Source organism: Rutidosis leptorrhynchoides, chromosome 11, assembly GCF_046630445.1.
Source record: "Rutidosis leptorrhynchoides isolate AG116_Rl617_1_P2 chromosome 11, CSIRO_AGI_Rlap_v1, whole genome shotgun sequence".
NCBI classification, from domain to species: domain Eukaryota; kingdom Viridiplantae; phylum Streptophyta; class Magnoliopsida; order Asterales; family Asteraceae; genus Rutidosis; species Rutidosis leptorrhynchoides.
This window is the reverse complement of record NC_092343.1, coordinates 233,965,031-233,973,766: the sequence shown is the minus strand read 5'-3', so window position 1 is coordinate 233,973,766 and position 8,736 is coordinate 233,965,031.

Below are 8,736 nucleotides of genomic sequence, written 5' to 3'. Positions count from 1 at the left end.
GCGAGGTGCGGCGGGTTCAACTTCTCGGTCGAGGTGTTTTCAGGAATCTTGAAAGGATTTGAATGTGAATTGTAATCGTCAAGTTACGAATGAGGTTTAAGATAAAATCAAGTGGCAAGCTTGAAGAATTGTTTAGTTTCATATGTTACAATCAACATTTTAATTCATTTTAATTGTCTAGAGTTTTCTTCTTTATGCCACTTGTTGGATTCTGGTAGGTCAAAATCCGAATATGAAATTTGATTAAAAATGGTTATTCTGGGGTGAGCGGATATGAATATCGGTGGTTGTAAGTAAGATAATAGATAACCGTTGAATCAGATTCAAGAATGTACAATATAACTTATTATTGTGAATTCTAAATATTTCTCGGGTACTACCCACCCGTTAAAATATTTTCATCATTAATAGTTTGTACGAAGGAATTTTTAATTACTATCTTTATGAAAATATACTTGCATATATATTTTCTTCAGAGATAATCATAGATTTAATGAGTCAATAAGATATTAAACTAATTTGATTTATCGTTAATTCTAGATTACATAATCTCTAAGACTTTAGAAATTACATAATCGTCATACGATACGTAAAGCGAAGATAATCGATGTAGAACGATATATAGAACGAAGATCATACTCGAAGTACAGATATTGAGTCGTGTGATGTTGATATTCGAGATACAGATTGTGATGTTGAGATTTAAGGCGCGGTTGTGATTGGGGTGATAAAGGTACTGTCGGCGTTGACGATGGTAGTACGGATTATGCTGCTGGTGCTGCTGTTGGTGTTTGTAACCTTCGCACCATATTCTCCAAAACCACTACCCGAGCACGGAGTTCGTTGACTTCTTCTATTATACCGGGATGATTGACGGTTGGAACGAGCGAATGAACAAGATTTGAAATATGGGATAGTATGTAATCATGACGAGATACTCTAGAAATGAGCGAGAAAATGGTGTTTCGAATAGGTTCGCCGGTAAGTGCTTCAGGTTCATCGTTAAGAGGACAATTTGGTGGATGGAATGGATCACCTTCTTCTTGCCTCCAGAAATTTAGTATATTACGAACCCATCCCCAATTCATCCAGAATAGATGATGGGAAATTGGTTGATCCATTCCGGTAACGCTGTTCTCGGAGCTCGAATGGAAATCCATATCGGCGAAGCTATCGAAGTCGGAGGAATTTGAGCTGGATGAAGAATCCATCTTGTATGGTCGGAGAAATGAGTTTTTTTGTTTGGAATAGATTATAGGAGTTGGGTTTGGTACTCTTCAATACATAATTTACATATGTATATATAATATCAAAATCCCATGAATTACGGAGAATCTTTGAAATACGTCAGGCAATGTCTATAGTAACAGATACGCTAGGATATGAATTTTGTCTATACACTATCGATGCACTAAATGCAGTAAGACATGTCTAGACTTAAGAATGATAAGCAGGCAGTTCCCTAAGGATGATAAGCAGATGATTTCCGACTAGGATTGATAAGCAAAACTTTTGACAGGCAGACACGGTCAAAGTCCAGACTCACTTAATGTATCCTAACAACTACTAGTTAGACACACTAATGCAAGGCCTGGTTCGCTAAGACCAATGCTCTGATACCAACTGAAAGGATCCGAAACTAATCATCCGGACGTTGTCCATATTGATTACAAACGAATTACAATAGTTGATAACATTGCGAGGTACTTGCCCTCTATATGATACATCTTACAAACGTTGCATTTATTCTTAAAAAGCAATCTATAGTTACATCCAGAATTGACATATACGCCTGACATTTCATAATATTCAAATAACCTAAACCACCATTTACTTAATAATAGTCTCTATGAACTTCAATGACTCGAATGCAACGCCTTATGATATAAGTCCTTAATGGCCTCAAGTAGTATCCTTAGTACGAGCTAATGCACAGCGGAAGACTTAATTCATACCTGAGAATAACATGCTTTAAAATGTCAACATAAAGTTGGTGAGATATAGGTTTAATGCCGGCAGCGATATATATATATATATATATATAGACCACAAGATTTCATATATAAACATTTTCATAAAAATATTCTAAGTGGTTGAGCACTTGGTAACCATACTTAACATTTAATCACGTCGCATATTCCCTTTAATATGAAATCTTACTACACTGTACCAAGTGTAGTCACGAAACAAAGTACTGTGCAACCGTTGAATACTGGTCGTCCAGTCCGGTTGGGGTTGTCAGGCCCGATAGATCTATCAACAGGATTCGCGCTTACAATACCGCTGTAAATATTAGTTACCAAGCTACAGGGAAGTATGCCAGTGGTACAACTCAACGTAGAATATATTTTTCAGTTACTTGTGTCCATAATGTAAAACATAAAATTCATGTATTCTCATCCCGAAATATTTAGAGTTTAAAAGTGGGACTATATACTCACTTTCGTCTTGAAGATATGTAATTTGACTTGATCTCCGAATGATATCACAAACCTATCCATATATAATATATCAATACCTTTTCTTTTTAAACAATCGTCACATATATATATATACTTGTTATACTTTTAATACTTTTAATTATTCCTTAGTCCGTAGTTAGCAGTTCGTTGTTAGTAATTCAATTTTTAATGGTTCATATTTAGATGTTTAATAAACCCCCAACGAAATAAATAAAACCCCCAACGTATATGTATTGGTCGAGATTAATCTTGACCCACGGTACCGGTGTTGTCAAATGACATGTTGCGTACATAAAGTACCGGTGTTGTCAAATGACGTGTTGCGTACAAACATGAGATCTTATGATTAATCTTCTCGTATTGTTTACGGGTGATCCTGAACCATATAAAATTGAATTATGGGTACATATATATAAAATATCATGTTATCTTAGAAAGATGTGATTTATTTAATTTTTTTTTCCAATTAATCCCGAAGTTAAACTAGTCTTGGATAACCAATTTTGTTTCGGTCATAGTTTCTTCGTTACAACTCCGTTTTCGTTGATTCAACTTGCCATCTCCTTGGATCGAGTTCCTCTTTAATACTATGAACTGTAAATACCTTAGTTTGTATTCAAAATCACACGGCATAGGTGAAACTTTAGTGAAACTTATGAAGTTAAACATTTTTGTTACAAAAATATCATTTAATGACCATTTTTCTAAAAATACTTATACTTTGAATTAAATCATGAAATTTTTATGTGTTATCATATTCATAGTGAAAATCATTTTTCCAGAACATAAACCTCCAATTCAAAGTTTAAGATGGTTTTTAATTATCCAACCCAAAACAGTCCCCGGTTACACTCCGACGTCGTAAAAACAGTTTTTAAGGTATTCTTTGAAAAACCAAGTTATACCTTGTTAAATTAGCATATATTTAAGTTATATTACAGGTCTTGAAGTATTTTAAAAGTTAAGTTAGAAGGATCTATTTAGTTTGCAAACAAGTTTGAAAACTTTCAAACTATGTTCTTGTTGTTAAAATTGTATACCACAAAATATGATAGCTATATATATATGAATCGAATAAAGTTATGAACATAGTTACTACCTCAAGTTCCTTGGACAAGGTTGCTGTAAAAGAGGAGTAAGAAGCTAGAACCAAAAGGGTGATGGAATTGGATGAAAGATTGGAAGTAAGTTTGTGTTCTTGGAAGGATTTCTTGAAGTGTTTTTGTAAGGTTTTCTTATGAGGTTTAAGTGTTGTTTTTGAAGCTAAATGATGGGGAAAATGCTTGGAGATGATCAAGTATGAAGTTAAGAGTATTTTGAGAGAGAAATGGAAGTGTAAGTATGAGAAAATGGGGTGAAGAAATGGTGTGCATGCATAAAAACGTTTTTAGGTTATAAAGGAAAAAAAAGATACCTAACTTTGTTTTCTTGCTAAATAATTCATGATACTTGACAAATGGTTGGTTCCACATGTTTCTTAATCATTTAAGGCTGCTAAGCAGCAGATTTTTATTGGTATATACCAATAGTAAATACATCTAGAAGCTGCGTATGATACGGGTACATATACCCTAGGTATACGTATAGAAATCTTTGAGAAAACGGAACGAGGATTCAAATATAGCTATCTTTTGTAAATATACTTATATTGTTTTATGTATTTAAGTCTTTAAAAGTGATTAAATACATTACTTATACGATATATGTATAAACATTATAGGTCATAAGTATTTAAGTCAAATAACGTTACGTATGGTTATCGTTTTGAAAACTTAAGTTAGTAGTTTCAAAATATACTTATAACTTATTGTTATCAATACAAAATGAGATATTAAAACATTCTTAGATCATGTTAAATATGTATATATACATATATATACACAAACGTATAATTATCATATATTATATAGTTCGTGATATCATCGGTCAACTAGACGGTCAAACGTTGTGTAAAACTCTTTTCGAAAACATAAGTCTCAACAATTTGGATTGCTTATCATGTTGGTAAAGTTTAATTTATGTACATATTAATCTTATAAGTATAGAACGATCGAAAAAAAAATGCGGGTCAACTTTAGGGTTTTTGCTTATCGTGTCGGAACCATATAGAGATTAGAGTTTAAATTTGGTCGGAAATTTTCGGGTCGTTACAGCCTTCCTCTAGGAAGAGGGTTGCTGGGGTTCCGATTTAAAGGCTCCTGCCCAAACCTAGACGCGGACGGGTCACTTAAGTATTGAAAGACTCAATAGGCCGAATATGTTTGATTATTCGTTGTTATGCGATAAAAGTTGTTAGATAAATTTATTATTATTAATTATTATATATATTTAATATAATTAAATTTTTAATTTAAAATATTTCTTAAATAGAAAATTTAAAAAGAGAAACATAAATCCGTTAAGACTTAAATTTTTCTTCTAAAACATTTCTTTTTATGATTCTAGATTAAATGAATACTCGATCCAAGAAACCGGTCTTACAAAGAACTTTGTCAAATCCTGATATATTACTTAAACGTCCTAAGGAATCGAAAATAGTTAAGAAATTAGATTTTCAAGAAGGAACTACTTCTGATGATGATTCGTTATCTAGTCCCCCATCTAATCCTAGTTCTAATGTGGGATGTCTTTTTGGTTCAGAAATTAGAATGACTGATTCAATGGAAGCGTTAATGAAAGCTGGTCGAGAAGGGTTAGGTCATGCTATTACTCAGCCCGTAATTAAAGAGAATTTTGATATTAAGGGGCCTATTTTTCATTTGTTAAAAGATAATCAATTTAGGGGTACGGAGAAGGAAGATGCTAATGCTCACATTCGAAATTTTAAAGATATCTGTAATCTGTTTAATATTAATAATGTGGAGAGTAATGTTATTTATCTTCGTCTCTTCCCATGGTCGCTTAAGGATGAAGCTAGGGAATGGTTGAATTCGTTACCTGCTGGAGATATTACTAGTTGGGATACGATGGTTGAAAAATTTCTTACTAGATTCTTTCCTGCATCTAAAACTGTCACGCTGCAAACTGAAATTGCTAATTTTCGTCAGAAAACTAATGAGTCTCTTTATTCTGCGTGGGTTCGATTTGGTCAAATGCTTAGAGGTTGTCCGCAACATGGTTTGGATAAGTTTAAAATAGTAACTACTTTTTATAAGGGTTGTGATATTGCTACTAGAAGGGAAATTGATACATCTGCTGGAGGAAACATTATGAGCAAAACTGCTGAAGAAGCCGAATCTCTTATTAACAAGTTGGCTGCTCATTCCCACGAATGGCACCAAGACTTAGATATTTCTCGTTCGGTGAAATCTGTTAGTTATGATTCTGAAGATATGGTTAAAGCTATGAATGTGCAACTGGGTAATTTAGGCAGGCAGATTGAGAAGCTTACTAAGGAAATGCATATGATTAAAGTAGGTTGTGAAAAATGCCAAGGTCCTCATGCTACTAAGGATTGTGTTGCTAGTCTTACCATGGAGCAAGTTGAGAATGTTTCGTATGTTAATCAATTTCAAGGAAACCCGAATTACAGAAATAATTATAATGCACCTTATCCTAATAATAATAACAATAATAAAAACCCGCCTGGTTACTTTCCTGTTAGAGCACCTTTCATTCCGAATTCTAATGTTCAAAAGTCTAATCTTGAAGACAGCATCCTCACGTTTATTAAAAATCAAAATGAAGCTAATGATAACATAAAAGCTCAACTTTCCCAAGTGCAAATCAATCATCAAGCGTCAATTCAAAACTTAGAGCGCAATGTTACTAAGTTATTCAAACTTGTCAAGGGAAAAGTTCCGGTTGAAGCTGAAGTTTCTAAGGATGTTCGTTGTGAAAAGGTAAATGCGGTTACTTTTATTAATATAAGTGATAGTGATGATAGTGATAATGATGAAGGTTCTGTTGACTCTGAATATGATTTTGATAAGGGACCTAGAGAAAATGATCCGGACTATAATAGGTTTTGGGAAACTGTCAAGGGAATATCTGAAAGGGAGCACCTTGGAAAAAAAGTCGTCCGAGAATATGTAGCCTCTAGGGGAGCTGATATAATGTGAGAGTATGATTTGACGGAGGAGGAATTGTCTAAAGAGGAAGAAGGTGGATATCCTTCTTCGGAGGAAGAAGAAGATCTTGCTATTAAGTCCAAAATTGTTAAGGATGTTGATTTAGATGAATATGTGGACAAAGTAGTTGAAGAAACCACTCGAAAGATAGATAATGAAGTCGAAGAAGTTGAAAAGTTCGCTGAATCATTGAAAGGAAATAAACGATGGGTATTCATTCCGCCTCGTAAGGAGACTGAACATGATAATGTGGTTAAGGAAAATGACTCTGTTGGTGAAGTGCCGTTAAAACCCATAGAAATTTCAATTTCCGATTTTCCTAAAGTTCGTGCTAATTCTGGAGAGATTCATATTCCATGTGAAATTAATGGTTCCACGTCTATTCGTGCGTTGGCTGATAGTGGATCTAGTGTGAATATTATGCCTTTTAGTATGTTTGAGCGATTAAAGTTAGGCACGCTAGAACCTGTTGATGGGAATGTTTATTTTGGAATTCAAAGCTTAGATCGTCCAAGGGGTATTGTGAAAAATGTTAAAATTAACATAGGATCAACCAAATTTCTTGTCCATTTTCTTGTTATGGACATAGTGGAAAACAAAATCACACCTATCCTTCTGGGAACACCATTTCTGTCCGTATCTAAAGCCATCATTAACTATGTCAGTAATACCATTATTTTTCATCAAGGGGATCATATTGAAACTCTACCTATAACATCGAAATCCGGTTTGAAAAGGAAGTTGAATGAGTATGAAAAGAGTAAGAGTGAAGAAAATAAGTCTAAGGAGTAATTGGTTGAGGAAGAAAGAGACGCGAAAACGACTCTATAATCTAAACTACCTATCCCTATATGTTTTGTTTATTAGGACTATATTATTGTCCAAGTGTTTTCAGTATTTTAATTATTTTTGTTATGATTGTAAGAGCAATATAGCTCATAATTGTTTAAGTGTTTTAATAATTAAGTAATGATTGAATAATGAATAAAATATTATGTTTGTATTATTTTTGTTATTTAATATTTTTGTTAAGTTATCTATTCAATTCAAAAAGAAATCTGCAAAAGTAAACATCAAATTCTATGATGATTGATGTGGCCGAAACGGACGGTTTTATTTCCGCGGTGTCGTTAGGTCGCGGAGCGTCAGAATCAGTCCTACCACGGGGATAGAGTAATGGTTGTTTTTTATTTATATTTAGCTGGGGTTCCAAGCTATAGTTCACCTACTTGTCTTCCTTTAAACGAGTAAGCGGTAAGTATAACTCAGGTACGTATTTTTGTATGTTTGTTCGATAACGTGGGACAAAAGTGCCTATACAGTTAACCCTAGCGACAAGAGGTGATAGTTTAAGGTTAACTTAGTAAGGTAGAATAATAACTAGACAGGAAAAGTAAAGATAGGTATGATGAATAGGATCCTGAAGGGGAATTATTGCAAGAGTTCAACTTCCTAGGATAAACACTAAACCTCAATCAACTGGGCTGTGAACCTAACTGATTTGTCACTAAGAGTTTAGGCTTTGAAGATTCTGGCTAAGACAGGTAATCCCTACTCCCAACGCTAACCTAAAAGGTTTAACGACCTTATGGAAAGAATCCTAGGTACATGAACAAAGTGGGTTACCCTATAAAGGAAAGTCTTAGCTTTTCTTAATCCTAGTTGGTCTAACTAAAGCAATATCCTACCACTTGATTACTATGCTATGCCTCAACATTAACAGATGTGCAATCTTAGATATCCTAAGGTACTGCTAATTGGGATAGAAGTCTCTCCTTTGCGATCACTTATTCAACCCTGGATCATCTTACAGCATCTCAAGAACACTGCTTCTGACGCGAATCATGCTTCTGAGTAGGCTAGTGTTCACTGAACTCTCTATTGCTAACTCTAATCACAACCTAAATGGGCAGCTCTTCTATGACGAACAAATACTTATTCGTACGTAGGCATATATCCCTATTGTGACGTTAAGCACACATAACTACTTACCAGGTATCCTAGGGTTGATCAGGTCCTAATACTAGGTTATAGCCACGTGAATAAGCGGAAAGGGTGATCCGTAAATTAAACTTCTAAACCGTCAAGGTTTCAGCATAACAACATAACAAGTTTCAAATAAAATATTTGATCATATGATAAACATTTGTAACAGATAGATAATCATGCAAGATGAAAGCAATTTAAGATAATAACTTTATTAA